The sequence below is a fragment of the Martes martes genome (assembly GCF_963455335.1).
Source record: "Martes martes genome assembly, chromosome: 7".
NCBI classification, from domain to species: domain Eukaryota; kingdom Metazoa; phylum Chordata; class Mammalia; order Carnivora; family Mustelidae; genus Martes; species Martes martes.
Window position 1 is genome coordinate 7896090 of NC_137894.1, and position 19773 is coordinate 7915862.

The following is a 19773-nucleotide window of genomic DNA, read 5'->3' on the forward strand; positions in this document are numbered from 1 at the left end:
CCTCTTCTGTTTTGTCTAAGAATGTTTTCTCTTCTCAAACACACAAAGTCTTCTATGTTTTCTTCAATATCTAGATTTACAATTTATGTTTGATTCTAAAATTTCCATACGGCATAATGTGAGGGTCAACTTTCATTACTATTTCCATAGGCATGTTGAATCATTGCAGACTATTGAAAATACCATCAGTATGGTGTTTGTTGTTTTGTTTTGTTTTATTTTGTTTTTCTGTTTATCTTGCTTGGAGTTTGTTGATCTTCTTGAGTCTTGATAACTTTTATCATTTTGAAAAATTCTTGGTCATTGTCTCTTCAAATACTATTCTACTCTATTCTCTCTCTCTCTCTCTTTTTTTTCCTCCCCATCTGAGACTTTAAATACATATGTTTTGCATCTCTTCAGTATGTTACATGTGTTTTCCCTACTCTATTCTGGTTTTGTTTTATTTTTTAATTTTTTTTCTGGTACTGCTCTTCCAATATTTTCAATTGACCTACTTCAAGTTCACCGGTGCAGCCTTCTGGTGTGTCCAGTCAGATGTTAACCTCACCTGTGGTAGATTAAATGCAACTGGCTTCGGTTCTCAACCCATCCTTGTATGGTCTTCGCAATATGATTTCGCAGCTTCTCTGAATTTCTTTCAAGAAATTCATTCTGCTTCCCTGCATTTCAATTGGGGTTTACCTTGGCTTGCTTTACTTAATAGAATTCAGCAGAAGTGACGGTGTATCAGTCTTGAGCCAAGGTCCCAGAGGGACATGCACACTTCCTCTGTCTGTCTTGAACCTCTTTCACTTCTTTGACCAGCCTCTGGAATATGGGAGGCTACATGGAGCAGAGAAGAAACATCAAAGGAAGGCCATCCTAAACTAGGACAGCTGCCAACCAATCCACCAATTTATTACAAATATGAACATGGCCATCCAAATCAGCTGAGTGTGACTCGGGTCTTATTAAACACTCATTGGAGCTGTGCAATCATAAGAAATAAAGATTTGTTAAATCACCAAGTTTTGGGAGTTGTTTGTTATGATTTTCCAATGAGTTCTTAATTTCAAATATTATATATTTCAGTAATATATTATCCATTAAATTTTGTTTTGTATTAATTACAAAATCCCTGTGGATAGCTCCCATCTTTTTCATCAATTTTGTTGATAATTTCTTTATCTTAACATTTTCATTATCTGCTAACACCAATATTTGGATGATCTCTAGGTCTCTTTTTAAATTTTCTAATTATTATGTGTCACACTTTTACCTCTTCTCATATCTAATAATTTTAATTAAATGCTTAACACTGCATATCAAAGAATTTTAGAGGATCTAAACAATATAGTTGTCTGTCAAAGAAGTTTTCCTCTTTCCTCCTTTCACGAAAATGAGGAACTGATCATTCCAATTCAAACAGAGCGATTTGAATCAGAACACAGTGGGAGATCTAGTAAAAATCTGATCTGCTTAGGTTGGTCCTCTTTCCTCAGAACTTCTCCTTAAGGGTATGACAGGATCTGTGTCTCCCAAGAAATGAGAGGTTGTTAAGATTTAAGTCATGGCCCTTGGAATTTTTAAGTTTCTCTCTTTAGCCTCTGATGCCACGCATAGTCAAATCAACAGACATCTTGAGAAAGAAATCAACCATGAGTTTGTATGAGTCCTTCTCATTCCTGAGAGACATACTCATAAACCCTGTTTTTCTATGGGTAATTTGATTCTTTCCGAATCTTTCAGATGAAACTTCCAGTCTCCCACCAAACCAAAATTCAAAAATTTATATACATTTTTGCAAACCCATAGAAGGTATAATACCTAAGGTAAACTATAGACTTTGGGTGATGATGATTCATCGATGTATGTTTGTCAATTGTAACAAACGTACCACTCTGGTCAGGGATGCTGATCATGGGGGAGGAGATACATGTGTGGGAGTAGGAGGTATAGACAGAATCTCTGTATTTTCAGTTTTTGTTGCAAACCTAAAACTACTCAAAAAATATAAGATCTTTAGAAAAAAAAAAATCAGTGCCTTACCCAGGAGGAAATCTAACCATGTTTTAAGACTCGTCTAGCTTTCAAGCCATTCATCTAGTCCTGTGTAAGCACCAAGGCTCCCACTGGTTTCTTTTCTTCTGGGACTGTTCTTTTATCCCAATCTGGGATAAGATTGGAATCAGAAAATGACCCGGGAGAAGCCTATTGTTGGTGGTCTTCAGCCCACCTAGGTAGAGCTCTTCCCTCTCTTGAATTTTAGTTGATCTGGTCTATGTTGCTTCCCTAGCTCTCCAATGTATTTAAAATATTTTTGCAGTATATCGTTCCCCCTTCTAGTCATTGTAGTAGGGATATTTGCCTGCTGGGACCCATTACACCTTACTAGAAAAAAAGGAAGTTAAAATTGTCAAGTTTAGATGGAAATGTCAAAGGTTTGGAGGCAGATCTTAGGACGTGCATAAAGAGCATTTGTATCAGAGTACGTCTGTAATAGAACCCCATGGACATCAGGGAATTAGGAGAACGTATGCTTCCCACAGAGGACGTGGGGCCCTTGGATCAGATTAACTCAGACTCGAACCAATTTTATTTAATGATCGGTACTGCTAAACCTTTCTATTGAACTACCCTTATCCCCATGAAGCTTTCAAGAATCTATCTCCCTTTCAGTCCTCCCTTTCCTATTATCCATCATGCCTCTGAGCCCATTCATTTTTGAGCTTTGTGGAGGTACAGTCCTATGAGTCAAGTATCCAGGTTTTCTCCACTCAGAGGGGATTCTAGTTTAATTTATAGCTGGTTTTCAACTTGGTTCCCATGGTTGGTCTACTTCACCAGTGTGATACTCTTCGTCTAGGGCAATCATCTTTTTTTCCCATCTTTAGAATCCACGTGGGGAAGCGATCACGACATTTTGTGCAGGTACAAGTTCTTAGTGCATAGCACACATGCTTGTATTCTGACATAATCCTCTCAGGAGTTCTGTGAGACGAGGAAGTGCCCTCCACATTCAGGTGGATATAGAAGGCTATAGCCTGGTCACATTCCCTCTTCTATAGATCAGAGAATTGAGACCCAGTGAAGGGCCCCAGGTAATATGCTATGGATCCTCTCATTTTCATTTATTTATCTATTTATTTATTTATTATTTACTTTTTACAGAAACCTAGCAATGTCGCAATTATAATTTTATTTTGAGCCAAGGAAACTATGTCCCAACGACAAGAAGCCTGTCTCTGTTGGTGAGCAACAGAACTGAAATTTAAACCAGGACCATAGAATTCTTGCATTTTCTATAAGTTAAGAAGAGGCAGGGCCGGGGCGCCTGCGTGGCTCAGTGGGTTAAGCCTCTGCCTTCAGCTAAGGTCATGATCTCAGGGTCCTGGGATCGAGCCCCACATCGGGCTCCCTGCTCAGCAGGAAGCCTGCTTCACCCTCTCTCTCTGCCTGCCTTTCCGCCTACTTGTGATCCCTCTTTCTCTGTCAAATAAATCTTAAAAATCTTTAAAAAATCTTAAAAAAAAAAAAAGAAAAGAAAAGAAAAAAGAAGTGGCAGGGCCAGTTTCCAATGACGAATCTCGAGGCATTTAAGCCCAGTGCTCTTCATTCCTGATCACACTGGCTTCTGAGAAGGAAAGCATCTCTCTATCCTCAGAGGACAAATATCCCAGTGTCAAGAGCAACCCGGAGTGTGAAGAAGTGAAGGAGATATTTGGGAGAGCCCATACTCCTGTTGCCTGCAGATTATCTGTTCTGTGGCAAGGTCAAAAGATTGGTGGCATCAAGAGTATCCGGTTCACACTCCAGCCAAAAGGCAGTACCATCCACAAAAGTGCTCCACCTTCCCAGGGTTCAGCTGGGCACAAGTGGGCAAGAAAGCAGAGGACGTGATCTTGGATGTAAGCAAGGGTTGAGCAGGCTGCAGGGTCATCCCTGACCTACGGCCCCTACACGGAGTCAGCCTGATGGATCGATTTCCAAGTTTGCCTTGCTCCAACCTTTCCCAGGCCACACTATCTAATTTTCAAAGCCATATTTAAGGAGAGAAGATGCAGAGACGAGGAGAAGAAAGAGAGATCCTAAGGCCCCAGAGAAAATTAGAAATTGGCATACTTTCCAGACAGCTCCAAATAAGCATCACTATCAGCCTTGGAGGAGGGCAATGGTACCGAAGCCACTCCAGACCCTCCTTCCAGCCCTAGGAAGTTCCCGGGAAGGAACACAAGGAAATGGACAGAATTGCCGTGCAAGTGCATCCCGATCAATATTTCATTATCAATCTGTTATTGTTTGCAGGAATTTCCTCTTCAGACTCCTAATGGCCGTCAGTCAATCTTGCTGATCAGTGCAGGCTTTTGAATGAAGGCAATTTTTCACCAATCATCTTTCTCAGATTCGGTAAAATGGGCAGCAATTCATGTACATTCTAAGCTCTCAGCCTCTTAAGTAAGCAAGCTCCCTTCGATTATCTCAGCTCACAAGGTTCATGAAATGTGAAGTCTAGTCACCGCCCGAGCAGCCCTCTTTGAAGTAAAAAAGTTAGTATCTGGTGCATCAGGTTGTCAAGAAATCTGAAAGTAGGGAGGGATATTTCAGGTCACCTGATGTATTTCTTAAATGCAACCACTTATTAATTGAGTTGACAAATAATTTATTGAGTCTCTTCTTTGTGTCAGGCATGGTGCTAGGCCCTGGAGACTCACTCGTAAACAAGAGAGAAAATTTGTATGGATGATTTCTGTAACAAAGATGGACTGAAGAAAGAGAGGTGTGCAGTGGAGGGATATCCTGAACTAGTAGTAACTGTCTCAGAAAAGATTACAATGAAGTGGAGACTGACATAAACAACAGGAGCCAATCATGAAAAAAAACAAACAAACAAACAAAAGAAAAAAAAAAAAAAACTAGGGAAATATTCCAAATACAGGAAAATACAGAGGCGAAAGTTCAAAGCCAAGAAAAAGCTTGATTAGGTCAAAGACGGAAAATCAATGCAGCTGGAGATGTTTATGCCATTGAGTCTGGTTTTTATTTAGACTTAAAAAAAGAATTTTATTTATTTATGTATTCATTTATTGTTTCTTTGTTACTTATTTATTTTACCAAGAAAGGCATTAAAAACTGAGACTAGCCAAAACAAAAGGCCACTCCATGGGAAGAGGCTAATTTTCCAAACATGTGGGGGGACCTCGATGGATGGAAGTGAGATGGGAAGGAACACTCTGGACTCTGGGAGCGGGTGTTTTGCCCGGTGATGTCACTGTGTCAACATGGAAAGTGCCATGAAATTGATGGACTGCACGAAGCAAGGTAGGTGCCCTTCTTTTTTCAATCCTGCATTAATCAGGAAAATATATTAGTACGCCCTCTCATTACTTATTCCAAAAATACTGATTAAACATCTACTCTGTGCTGGAGCCTGTTAACTCTTGAAGATTCTGTGATGAATAAAACCGGTCAGGGTCGTACGGAGCTCATGTCAGTCAAGTCTGTCCAGACTGCACCATGGATAATTTCTGAAATGGGGGAACATTCCTTTTGTTCATAGCAAAGGCCTAGATAGGGGAATTAGAGATTACCCAGAAGTTGTTACCCACTGAAACGTTAGGTGGGAGAGAATTCTGGCAAGGCAAGGCCTACATGTCACAGAGAAAGATCCCCACGGCTGCCGATGCTCCTGCTCAGTGTTCAAGACCAACAATTACTAGACAGTTTTCTACCACAGAAAAATGAGGCTGAGAGTTCAACAAGACCAAATCCAACCAGAGTGAGTCAAAGAGCTATGATACCTTTTCCTTGTCCCAGCTGGTGGGGGCCATCTCTGGATCACCGAGTCCTGATGCTTCAGGACACTTTCTAATAAACTAAAACCGTGTCAGATTGTTTTGTGACACTTTTCCAGGAAACAAACAAACAAACAAACGAACAAACCATCAAAAAAAAAAAAAAAAAGAAAAGAAACACCGGAATTCGGAGAATCTTAGTGGTCTGCTCATGAAAACAAAATAGAAGGAAGGGAAAGAAAAAAAGTACATTAACAAAAAATTATTCACTGGTGGTGGAAGGCCATTTTTGAGAAAATACACAAAATTGTCATAACAACTACATAGTTAAGACGGTCAAGGTGGTTTGTAATATGCTGGACATTTTTGTGCTGCTTGTTTGTCTTTCATTATGTTTTCACAGTCTCAGGAGTCAAAGCTGTGTGAACTTCTGGAAGGTTCTACATTAGTTAACTATAAATGGTCCTGTCTTTCCCTTGAATTGGACATTCTCAGAAACAAGAATTGTATCATTTTTAATCATGAATCATCTTTTCGCCTAGCATGTTGCTGTCGTAAGATGAAAAACAGATGGCTATTAGATGAATAAATGAATGAATGTATGAATGCATGTTATGACCCAAGCCCTAAAGTTTATGAGTGACTGGTAGAGATCCAGTTTCAAGGGAAGCTCTGTATTTTCTAACCTTGCTTTAACTTTTCAGCAAAGCCTTCAAAGATCTTAGTAATGGTAAAAAACAAACTTAGAAAAGGGAGCTTAAACAATATGGTATACTTTTTTTTTAGGGCCACACCATGTTTTTAAGTCCCATGCCCCTTTTCAAAGCACCAAACATATTTTTTTTCCAGTTTTATTGAGCTGTAATTGACATACAGCATTGTATAACCTTAAGATGTGCAACATAATGATTTAAAACATGTATAAATCGCAAAATGATTGCCATGATACATTTAGTAAACAAACATCACTTCAAATAATAACTTTATATGTGTGTGTGATAAGCACCAAGCTGCCCAGGGAGTTAGACATAGGAAGAGGGCAGGAAGAAATAAACACCAACCCCCCCACCCGCCCCCTTTCTAAAGGACACTGGTCTTTGATTTGCACACTGTTGCAATTCGCTGATTAGCACATTCTAATTACCACCCAGAAGAGCAGCTCCCAACTAAGCCTCCTTCTGACCAGCAGCCCTCGAACCAGACACGGTCACAGCCGTGCACAGAACCATTCACAGTAGAGGCAGAGAGAACCAAGCCTGCGTTCGCCCAGCTTTCGAAAGAGGAAAAGTCACTTGAAACAGACATCGCTTCCTCTGCACCAGCTACGCACTCCTTTTGTTTTCAACCAGCCCGCAGATCAAAAGAATTAAGGAGATTAAAAAGCAGAGAAACTCAGTGACTTCATACATCAAAACAGGAAAGTGTTGAATGAAACCATTTCCAGGCGAAGTGACTACACAGAAAAGGACCGTAAGAGGCAGCTCAAGGGTTGAGGGGTGGGAAACACCTCAAGCTTGTTTGCCCTTCCCCCCATCCCACAGGAAAGATGAGACCCGGAAGAGATTCAAGTGCAATAGAAAACAATATCGATATGCTCCATTTGAGCAAATATTTAGAAATTTTGTTGGAATATTATCCAACCCTTAAGGTTATCTTTGCATAAAAACGGGTGACGTGAAATGAACCGTACAGAGCAGAAGAAACCTCTGTGGGATTCACACGGGTTAGTAAACTTGTATTCGTCCATTACATCATAAGGACACCCTACTCTTTGCAATGGAGAACTTCAGGAAACTGACCTTAAATCTTCAGTCCTTGGGGTGACTCACTGAACGCAGCTTTGTTAGTGTTAAAATCAAGAGTGTTGAAATTTTAAATTACTTGGGAATTGCTTTGTTCTGAAGTGCGTCTAGGAAATGTGCACGGGAGTAAACTTCTAATATTTAGCCTCGGTTAAGTCAAAAAGAGGACAGGGATTTTAAGCCATTTCTCACTGTGTGTATGCGCGTGTGTCTGTGTGTGTTTGGTCTGAAGGTGTTAAGTGAAACTAAGCTCATTTGATAAAAAGGAAAATTTAAAGCCTAGAGAATCCTAAGCTGTGACTATTTCCTTCTGCTTTTTGCTAATGTGTAAACGTGGGCAGCTGAGGTACTGAACCAACAGGGCGCAGTGCCAATCACTAGAGATCTTGATTATTCTAATTTCTGGAAGATGCTGGGATAAAACATTTGCATGTTTAAAGTCTCATTTTGCCACTAGAAAAATAATGGATAATAATACCCTGCCCTTTATCATTCTTTAGTTGTTTGGGGGGATCCAAGGAGATAGTATGCAGAAGGAACTCAGAAACTTCATAATTTTAAGGCTACATTTCTCAAAACTAGCTGACATTCAAGTGCCAGAAATAACCTTTAAAAAAGTAAGCAGGAACTAATATTCAAAAAGTTAGAATAAAAGAAAGAAAGAATAAGAAAAGGATAATCCTTTATATCAACACTACCATTACGTGGAGTTCAATTTCATCAATTGTGCCATCATTTACTTTTCTTGGTTTGTAAGTCAATATCTAAACAAAGTGTCCGTATTATATTTGATTGATATGACTTGAGCTTTTTTTATCTATAAAAGTTTATTCTCTCTGTTCCTCCCTCCCTCTCTCTCTCTGTTCCTCTTTCTTTATTCCTGTCTCCCTCTCTCTCCCTTCCTTCTCTCTCTCTCATGTACTTAGAGAAAAAAACAAGTTCCTTCTTTCTGCCATGTTTCTCATATTCTGCATTTGGCCTCGTGGTGTCATTAAACATGTTCTGCTTTCCTCTGTAAATGCTGAGCCTTGATGGAGACTCAACTGAGCCATTCCATGTTTGATTTTTTTTTAATATTCATAAATACTTGTCTACATTTTATAATTTCAAGAATCACTTCATATCTTGTTATGTCTCTTTTTTGATATTAAGGTTCATTCATCCACTTTTAAGTTCTCCATTATCTTTTCACCTACTAGGTTTAGCCATCATTGAGGATCATTGTTGAGACATCTTACTACCTTAAGGGGTGGGAAAAAAAAATCTGTTCTTAGGAGCTGAGGGAATCTTCTATGAAGAACTTCACTCTTCTACTTTTAAATGATCTTGGGACATAATTGGTATGGGAAAGGCAGGATAAATGATTGATTTCCCCCCACTTCTACCAGTTTTTAGAATAATGGGTTTATACTTTGACAGTTTCCTAAAGTGATTAGTGAGATTGATTTTTGTGTCATTATAAAGTCAAAGATGATGAGTTCTAATCTATTATAACCCGGTTTCCTTTTGATATGTTAATTGTTCCTTTTTTTTATCAGTGAGATGCTGGTCACATTGGTGCTGATGACCTTTATTGCCTTGGCTCCAGAAGGCATTGATAGCTTTTATGTTTTCTGGTAAATAAATATATTATGCTTCTTTGTACATTTCCTGTTTTACATCTAGAATCAGTCATTTTACCAAAAATTATTCATTCCTTTTAGTGTGAAATAGTATTTGGAGTTAATAATTTTGAGCCCAAAAGTTACTATTGTTAATGGGTATTGCTGTCAGTTGTCGACCATGTCAGTACATGAAACTAGGATACAGCTACTTCTTCTAAAGTTAAAATGCATTGTATATTTATAAAATATTTCTAATTCACATTTAAGATAAAGGGTATTAACTTACTTAATTTTGTTATTTTCCTTTTTTTCTTTTTCATTAAAAATCTTAGTCTGGAAACAAATGTTGGGTACTTAGTTTTTTTACTGATATATTATATGTACATATATAGTTTTTATTATTATTTATTTTTAATTTATTATTAATTTGTATATATGTGTATATATATTTATATATATGTCTATATAAATGATACATATATTAACAAAAACAACACTATTACTAACAACATGAGTACTAAATACTAGTTATGATTTTGTTTGATTGCAGTTCTTTTTATCCTTATCAAGCATCCCCCCAAAGCCTGTGGAGTCAAGTAGTGTTTTCTTAATCCACCAACTTTATATACAGTTAGAATCTTGTTTTATTTTATTTTTAATATTTAGGTATCCTTTCTATTTCGTTTCTGGTTTAATTTTGTTTCATAATTATGAAGTCATTTGTACATTTCCAAAGACAAAATTGCTTGACAAGGTAGAGTTAGAGAAACTCTAACTCTATATGACTACTCTTAATAGGTAATCTTTATCCAAACCTATTTATGCATGTACTAATAGACTAGATGCAGCTGAAGAAAGCATTACTGAATTGGAAAAACAAAATCTAAAGGAATTACCCAAATGTAGCACAGAGATGATAGATGTAAAAAGAGAGGAATATTCATATCCTTAAACTCAAATTTTAGAAAACAAGAAAAATTGAGAAATAATGAATTAAGAATTCTATTCAGCTAGCAAAGTAAAACAGAGTAAACACAAAGAAAATGCTAAAAGGAAAAGTATAATGAAAGTTAAAAAGCAGAAATTAATGAAATAGAATACAAATGAGTAGTAGAGATAATTAGCAGGAGCAAAAGCTGTTAAGAAAAAAAAGAATAAAATACTTCTTAGGAAATGAGGAAAGTATGAGAAATGGTCACAGGGCAAAGGGAGATATATTGTGTATTACCTATGTATTAAGACAATAAAATGTTATGTGGTATCCTGGTTGGGTTTCTGTAACATGCAAAGGATATTAGGGGAAAACAAGTGAGATCCAAATAAAATGTTTCTTGTTGTGACAAATATACCATAGTAATGATATGGGAAACTGGGTGAGGAGTATATGTGACCTTGCACTATATATGAAACTTCTCTGTAAATATGAAACAATTCTAAAATTAAAGTTTATTTAAAAAATAATTATTAGGGGCGCCTGGGTGGCTCAGTGGGTTAAAGCCTCTGCCTTTGGCTCAGGTCGTGATCAAAGGGTCCTGGGATCAAGCCCAGCATTGGGCTCTCTGCTCAGTGGGGAGCCTGCTTCCTTCTCTCTCTGCCTGCCTCTCTGCCTACTTGTGATCTCTGTCAAATAAATAAATAAAAATCTTTAAAAAAAATAATAATTATTAGGCTGAAAAAAATTCTTGTAGGATAGATGTATTAGACTTCCCCAAGGATTGGTCCCACAGAAGTGGTCCTGTGCTAGGAGATTCTCTGGAAAGAACCAGTGTATTCTGAGATACTGAAAGTTATTACAGGGTTGTAGTAAGGACATACCTAGAGCATAAAGGAAAAATACAAAGGTGGTGTTGGAAGGAATCCATGTGCAGACTTCCTTATGCTCTCTCCTTTCCACACACAGCTCACTGTTGTCTCAATCTCAGAACAAAAATGTAGAAACATGTGTGTCTTCCCTAGACTACCATGGAAGACCTTTAATGGAATTCCCTGCTTCTGTACTTGCCACACACTGTCCTCTGTCCCCAGCAGTGACATCTCCAAGTACAGGAGCTAGGAGATCCTTCTTAGCAAGAAAATCAGACCCCCTCAGTCCTCTGCTCAAAAATTTTCCAATGACTTACCACCAGGTTTTGAAGAAACTGAAAAATTTTTAACAGGGCCTACAAGGTCCAACATGGTCCAGCCCTGCCTACTGCTTAGACTTCACCTTGACACAGCTGGCCCTCACTCTTTTTTTCTTTTCTTTTTTTTTTTTTTTTTTTTTTTTGGAGAGCAGACTCCACACCCACTATGGAGCCCAAGGCAGGGCTCAAGCTCATGACTTTGACCCTGACCTGAAATCAAGAGTCCCGTGCTTTATCCCCATAAGGAGCTATTTCTAAAGATAGCCAGGTCAGGCTTCCTACATGAATTCTTTTCTGCACAGAAGGACAGAAGTTTTTTTTTATATAGATAAGTAGATAGATAAATAGATAAAGACAGAGAGAGAGATAATATAATCTAAATTATATGTAAATATAAGTTACACATAAATTTATAATTATATAAATATAAAGTATAGGTATATTTATGTAAAACTGAGCTTCCTCAATATTTTGTGTATGTAATAGCTCATTTTATATGCCAACCTGGCTAGACCATGGTGCCCAGTTATCTGGTCAAACACCAGTGAGATGTTGCATAAAGGTAATTTTTAAAGATGTGAATAACATCTAAATCAGTACCATCCATAATTAACCTCCATAATGTGAGTGGATCTCATCCAATCTGTTGAAAGTTCCAAGAGAGGAGACGGAGCTCCCTGGAAGAGACATGACTTCTGTCTGCTGTCTTCAGACTAATGATTGCATCATTAACTCTTGCCCGGGTCTCCAGCCTCTGAGCCTGCCCTAGAGATTTTGGACTTCCCAGTCCCTATGACTGTGTGAACCAATCGTTAAAATAAACCAATCTCTCTGTCTCTTCCTCTTTCTCTCATTGTCTCTCTCAGTCTCTGCTGTTTCTCTCTATATATAATATATATATTTATACTATGTTATACTATATATGTAATATAACATATTACATATCTCATATATATATAAATTCTTTTTTTTTTTTCTTAGTTTCTTGCTATTCTATTCTGTGCAGCCTTCATAGTTTATCTTACCAGTCCCTATAATGGCCAATTGGGTATTTAATTAGTTTTCAATTGTTTGACATATTTAAGTACTACGATAAATAACTGTGTATTCTATAGTTCATGTTCTCATCAGTGTATTTCAGGAGTAGATTACTAGAGACAAAATTACTGGGTCATAAGACTTTCCTTGGTATTTACTAGGTGCTTTAAAAAATCACTTTAATGAATGCCCTTCAGTCACCTCTACTTGGGTGTAATGTACCCTTTAAAGCATGCTTTGAATCTGAAAAAAAAAAGAATCATTTTGTATATTTTAAATGTGTCATTGTATATTTTAAGGGCTCAGCTGTGGAAATGGGAGAACTAGAAATCACAGATAACAGTGCATCCCAAAGGTCAGGGGTTCGTTAGGGTAGAAATTTGAAGGACATGGTTTGAAATAGAAGGAATGTACATAAAGAAGCAATAAAAATTCAGGTTCTGGTTCAACTGGAGGAAGCCATGTATGTCTGTGAAGAGAAATCCTACTTCCCGAGGAGATGAGCCTAAGAGAAGTTCCGATGAGGGACTATTTAAAACAAATGCTCTGAAAACAACCACAAAATTATCTTCTACTTCCAATTAACGTGGATTCAAAACAACCCAATTTGTCTGTGGCCAGAATAACTAAAATATAATTGGATTTTCGATATCTTATATTTTTGTGCTAATTTCTTTAACAAGGAGTTGATTAGAGTAAGAACTGTGGAAGTGAGTAATGTGCCCCAGGGTTCCCTGATGACTTCAGGAAGAGGAGACAGAATGTTAAGAACTTGAGCCTTTGGGGGAATAACAGGGGGAGGGATTAGGGAAGGAAATGTGTGTAAACTCGTCTTTCTGGGACCCTTGTACTGGCTAAATGTTCAGGAAGATGAGGACATAGTTCAGGAATATTTGTTCAGGCTTAGGACAGGGACTGATCTGAGACCACGAAGAAAAGTGTTTCAAGTTGCAACATTGAGGTAGATCCAGCGGTCTTGTACTTTGTTATAGACTCAAGTGAAGAGTTCAGATGCTAAGGACCAGGTCTCCTTTTCTTGGTAATATGCATTCAGTGCCTGAGACACACTATGCTTTCAATGCAAATGTTTAAAAATGAATGAATAAATAATGAATTAATGTTAAAAACTCACTAGAGGGACACCTGGGTGGCTCAGTCGGTTAAGCCGCTGCCTTCGGCTCAGGTCATGATCCCAGGGACCTGGAATCAAGTCCCGCATCAGACTCCTTGCTCAGCAGGGAGCCTGCTTCTCTCTCCGCCTCTGCCTGCTTGTGTGCTTTCTCTCTCTCTCTCTCTGACAAATAAATAAATAAATAAATAAAATCTTCAAAAAAAAAAAAAAAACTCACTAAAAAATATAATTATACTTCCTAATAAAAGCTGGATCCTTAGGTAGCTCATAGACTTGGCACACATTAGGATCTCAATAAATATTTTATTGATGCTATTTACGCCCACTTCTGTCTTCTTCTAAGGTCCTAGTTATTCCAGAATGAATCCATGGGGCTCATTTAACTCAGTCTCGTTGGCCATTTATTTTATAAGGGCCAAACACACTTCATCCTTTGGTCTTTTTTAGTCCCAAGATTAGAAGCATTTGGGGGCACAGTTTTTCCTTTTTTGCCTCCCACTTCCCCCCGCCCCCCAGTTCCTTTTAAGAACAAATGTAGAGAAAGAGTCTTTTGGCCTTTGGGGCTTCCTTTGTTGATCAGTAGGGGGAATTGGAGAAACAAAATAACAAAGCCAGGCTGTTGGAAATGTTCAGCTTCTTAGAGTTTTTCCAGTCTGGATTCCTGTACTCTTTCTATTCTCTTTCTCGGACGGTATCTGCTATGGGCTTCATGAACGTTTGGGTCCTACCAGAATTCATACATCGAAGCCTTAATACCCAATAGGACGGTATTTGGAAATGAGGCCTTTAACAAGTTATTAGCATTGAATGAGATCCTGAGGGTGGAGCCCTCTTGATATTAATACCTTTATAAAATGAGAAAGAGTCTTCTTTGCACTCAGGGCCTTATGGGTTTTGTTTGTTTGTTAGAGTTTGTTGTGGGTTTTTTTTTTTTGCCATCCTCCTCTCTATCACAGGATGCTTGCACATGCTGTTCTCTTTGATATTGAAATTCTTTCCACGTTCTCTTGAGACAGTTAACTCAGGACCTCCCTGCCTCGCTTCTTGGAGATGAAACTATTAAATGTGAATCAGAATCTTATGTATTAAAGCAACAGTGATCATTACAGCATTATTTTACATAGTGAAAAATTGAAAACATAAATATGCACTAATATTGGGATAATTAAAGAAGTTACAGGATAACCTATGTTGGAATATTATGCATTCATTTAAAATATACTTAAAAATTCAATAAACTTGTAATATGCTTATAAAATTAAATTAAAAATAATAGCACACAATTATATGGGATGAATTAAATGAAATTCTCATTCTCTAAAAATCAAATCTGTGTGTATGTGCACACATTAGTACATATATACACACCAAAAAAAACCTACGCTTGTGTTCACAAATATGTAAACTGTAATGTCATTGAGATAAAATCATAGTTGATTTTTTAAATTTTCTTATTTCCACATTTTGGTTTCCTGTATTTTACACATCCACTATGGTGTTGTTAGAGTCCTTTAAAAAAAAATACTTATTTTTAAGGGGGAATGGTCAGAGGGAGAGAGCAAGAGAGTTTTTTGGTTTTTTTTTTTAAGATTTTATTTATTTATTTGTCAGAGAGAGAGAAAGAGAGAACATAAGCAGTAGAAGCGGCAGGCAGAGGGAGAGGGAGAAGTAGAGTCTCTGGTGAGCAGGGAGCCCAGTGCAGTCTGGGTCCCTGAATCGTGACCTGAGCTGAACTCAGATGCTTAACTAACTGAGCCAACCAGGTAGATAGAGTCTTAAGCAGGCACATGTCCAATGCTGGGGCTTGACACTGTATCTCATGACACTGAGATGGTGACCCGAGCCAAAATTAAGAGTGGAATACTTAACCAACTGAGCCACTTGGATGCCCCAATATGGTTATAGTCTTTATAAGCATTCATCTTTGAAGCTACTTTATAAAATATAAAATTTTAGGTTATTTTTAAGGTTTGTTTTGTTTTGTTTTTATGAACATATAATATATTATTTGCTTCAGGGGTACAGGTCTGTGAATCATCAGTCTTACAGAATTCACAGCACTCATCATAGTACATACCCTCTCCAATGTCCATCACCCAGCCACCCTATCCCTTCCCTCCCTCCCTAGCAACCCTCAGTTTGTTTCCTCAGATTAAGTTTGTAACTTTTAAGAGATCAGTGGCACAAATGTTGTGTGGGGCAGGAATGGTGAGATAATGTCTCTCAAATTTCTTTGCACTGGTATAAGAAAGATTTGGGACTCTACATGGAAGCCTGGGCAAGTGTGACTGTCATGTCACGGATATGGTTCTTGTATTGATTTCCACCTCTATGCATTCTGATTATAACATCAGAGAACCTTCTTTTGGAGCAAGAGGAGCATGAAAAACAATGCCCATTTACAACAGACAAATAAAACCATACTGGAGATGGCTGGTTCTCTTCTGCTTAGGGCTGAACTCAGCATTTGCTTTTCTTAGCCTATGATATGCCACAAACCTTGGCCCTATCAGAGACAAAATTTATCTTCTGAGGCTGGAGAAAAAAGCAGAAAATGTGTTATGTTCTTCCAAGGCATTCACAGGCTTTGTAAAGTCAGAGAAAAGAGAGAGGGAGAGAGAGACTATGAATCTCATTTTATAATCTTCACTCTTTATGACCAAAATGAATCATAAAATCCTTTGGAAAACCATACAAATATCTTAATAATGACTGTTTTTAAAAAATCCAGAGACAAAATAAACATTAGTCAGGGAGTTAACCAAGGTGAATCTTCAGCAGGGACAACTGAGCAGCCATTTTCACAGAGAGATGTGAGTTGGAATTCTGGCCTCTCTGTTTGCTGTGTGACTTTAGACAAATTATTGAAATGGAATTCTCATACCCCCTTTGTGACATGATACTTAACTTTGAGGGGTTGTTTAAATATTAGAAATGTTGTACGTAATAGAACTGGTAGGTTGTTTACCTTAATCCAAATTTGACTGTTGAATGCTTAGGGTGGGATTTTGCTGGAAATAGGAAATCTCAATATTTGGGTAGACATCAAGTATCATAACTTCAAACTGACAAACATCAACAATTACCAAGAGCTCTGTTAATCTCATGAGAGAGGTTGGGTTCCTCAGTTTATAGAGAGTTGTCTGAAAGACATGCAGCTGGCCCAGATTTCTAGGATTTGAAAACCCATCATTGGGTTGAGCTGGACAATCACAGAAACACTGTGGCATTCCCTTTCCACCCCTTCTTTCCATCATCCATCTTTACCATTAATAGCACCTTCAAAAGGGGATCCATTTGGCATTGTAACCAATGGTTACTTTGAGGAATACTAAAACAAGTTTTCTGAAAGTTGTCTTTTTGTAAATACCATATTGAGAACCATGTCTGCAATAGCCCATGGGATTTCCTTTATTTCTCTCTGCTCTCAGCACCAGGAGTAGTCATGCTTCAGTCAACAGGTTTTTGTTTTATCTTGTAGTCATGTTGAAATACTTAATTTCCCATTTTTTCCCTTTCCTTTCTATTACACAGGACAACACCCCAGATAGAGTAGTAGACATTTGCTATGTATTTTGTGTAGATAGATAGATAGATAGATAGATATCTCCATGCTGGGCTCATCCAACTGTTCCTTTTGCCTTAACTTCTTTCTTTATTTCAATTTCACTTGTAGTCTGTGCCTTTCTGTAAGCCACCCTAAAACATTTTGGGAGGAAATACAGTGAAGAAAGAGAAAAGAATGATGGGGAGAGGCAAAATAAGAAGGAAGAAATGAGGAAAGGAAAACATGAGATATCTTAAGTAAATGGTCTGTGCCTGTTTGAATTACATTTCTGGCAGAAGGATAATTACAAAATTTTGATTTTAACAGATCAAGAGTTAGGAGATAGATGTTTGAGAAAGACATAAGAGAAGTGCTTGTGGAATGCAGGGTCATCATCTTGGAAGTGATTGCCAACAAGGCTATTCATCTTTCCTAAGGGAGTGAACCTAAAACCAGAGCTTGAACCTCTCAATGGTTAACTGTTGAGAGAGTTCTACATTAACAAAAGCAAATCCTAGTATTGTAGTCTGTTGTGGTACCAGAGCTTGTGAATTTTCCAGGTTTTTCTTCAACCTCCAGCAGGTTTTGAGGACATGAACTTAGGGTGTTGTAACTGTCTTCAGGGCCTTTTGCTATTCTTAAAACCTGCCAAGTTTCTGATGCTCTCAAAGATGGGGGGAACTAGCACATAAGCAAGCAAATAAAAGATACTAGATCAAAAAATCTGTTTAAAGACAGTACATACAGCAGCCCCAGGATATTTCAAATATTTATAATTCTCTACATATTTAATCTTTAAGAGTTCTTGAGATGCTATGTTCAGAATGTGATACTAACATCAGTGGCTCAGTGCTGATACTATCAAAGTCATTGAAGACATAGAGAAGGCAAGAGGTAAAGGAAACATATGAAAAAGACAAAATAATCAAAACTCCTAAAGCAGCCCACGTGACGAGACTCATAGAATGACAGAATTGAAAGGGACCTTGGAAATCCCATCTCTTTGTTTCACAAAGAGAGCACTACACCATGGGGAGGTTTTCCCGTATGTCCATAGAACTCAGAACTGGGTATCTCTAGATCAAACCTTGGTGCTTTCATATGAGATAAAACAAGCAGTGGCTTGCCAAAATCATGGAATATTAACTTGAATGACATGGGGCGATCTTGACATAGGTTGGACCGGCATATACCTTTATCTTTCCATAGGAAAGATACTCGCTGTAGAAGTTAATAAATCCAGCTGTCAACCCATACATATTTATTATGGGTTTATCTTGGTGCCACAGTAGAAGGAACAAGGAGAAATGTAGGAGAAGCACTTGGTAAAGATACCATCTCTGGGGGCGCCTGAGGGGCTCAGTGGGTTAAGCCTCTGCCTTTGGCTCGGGTCATGATCCCAGGGTCCTGGGATCAAGCCCCGCATCGGGCTCTCTGCTCAGCAGGGAGCCTGCTTCCTCCTCTCTCTCTGCCTGCCTCTCTGCCTACTTGTGACCTCTGTCAAATAAATAAATAAAATCTTAAAAAAAAAAAAAAGATACCATCTCTGACTTTCAGAGAGCTTCCATTTTAATTGAAATCATGGGAAAATGTACCAAATGATTCATGATTGTCCAACAATGGGTAAGTTGCATGGGCTATGACCTAATGACACTTGGGCTCATGCTGTAGTTTGTCTTGTCCAACCCTGATTCGTTGGAGATAAATCTCCTCTAAGAATCCGTTAAATCTGCTGAATGACAACTCACATTTTCCAAATGCAACCCATTCAATTTTAGAACATTCCAAATCATTGGGGTGCCTGTGTGGCTCAGTGGGTTAAAGCCTCTGCCTTCGGCACAGGTCATGATCCCAGGGTCCTGGGATCAAGCCCCACATCGGGCTCTCTGCTTGGCGGGGAGCCTGCTTCCTCCTCTCTCTCTCTCTCTCTCTCTCTCTCTCTCTCTGCCTGCCTCTCTGCCTACTTGTGATCTCTGTCTGTCAAATAAATAAATAAATAAATCTTTAGAACATTCCAAATCACAAAAAAATCCCCATTATATTAATCCCAGACTCCCTTTCATTTCCTGTGTATAGAATCACAGAGGAGAACTTTCTTTCTCCATCTATGCAGCAGTCTTTTAGGTATTTTAAGATACTTATCATGGCTTTTTTTCCATCCTAACTGTGTATTCCTTCAATCGTTCTCCGTATAACATGGATCCTGGTCTCTCCACTACTTGGGTGCTCCCCAGAAAGTAACAGAAAGTAAGTAACCCAACACTCCAGGTGTGGTCTCATTGGCTCAGAAAGGAGTGGGATGATTGTCTTTTGTTCTGAAATGTTGTTTCTATTTCTGTTCTTGTTGCATAAGACTGCATTAGTATTTTGGCAACAACATCACATAGTTGACCCATACTGAGCTCAAAGTCAATTAAAACCCTTGTGTCTTTTTCCCATGTGTTATTGATAAATCCCCTCCTCCAATTATTCATGTGTGGAGTTGTTGGCAGTTTTTATTTTTAAATTTATATCCATGCCTGTTAAATTTCATCATGTTTTGTTCAGTCCATTATTGCAGCTTTTGGAACTTTTTCTTGATTTCCTTTTAACTCTCCTTCCCGGCTCTGTGTCATGGGCAGGTTGATTTAGCCATATGTGTTCTCGTCTAAGTTAAGAAAAAACAAAACAAAAAAACTAACAAAAAAACTGCCTGTTGCTTAGGGGTAGGCCAATGTCATGGCTAAAGGGTATGTTCTTGCAGGGTTAAACCC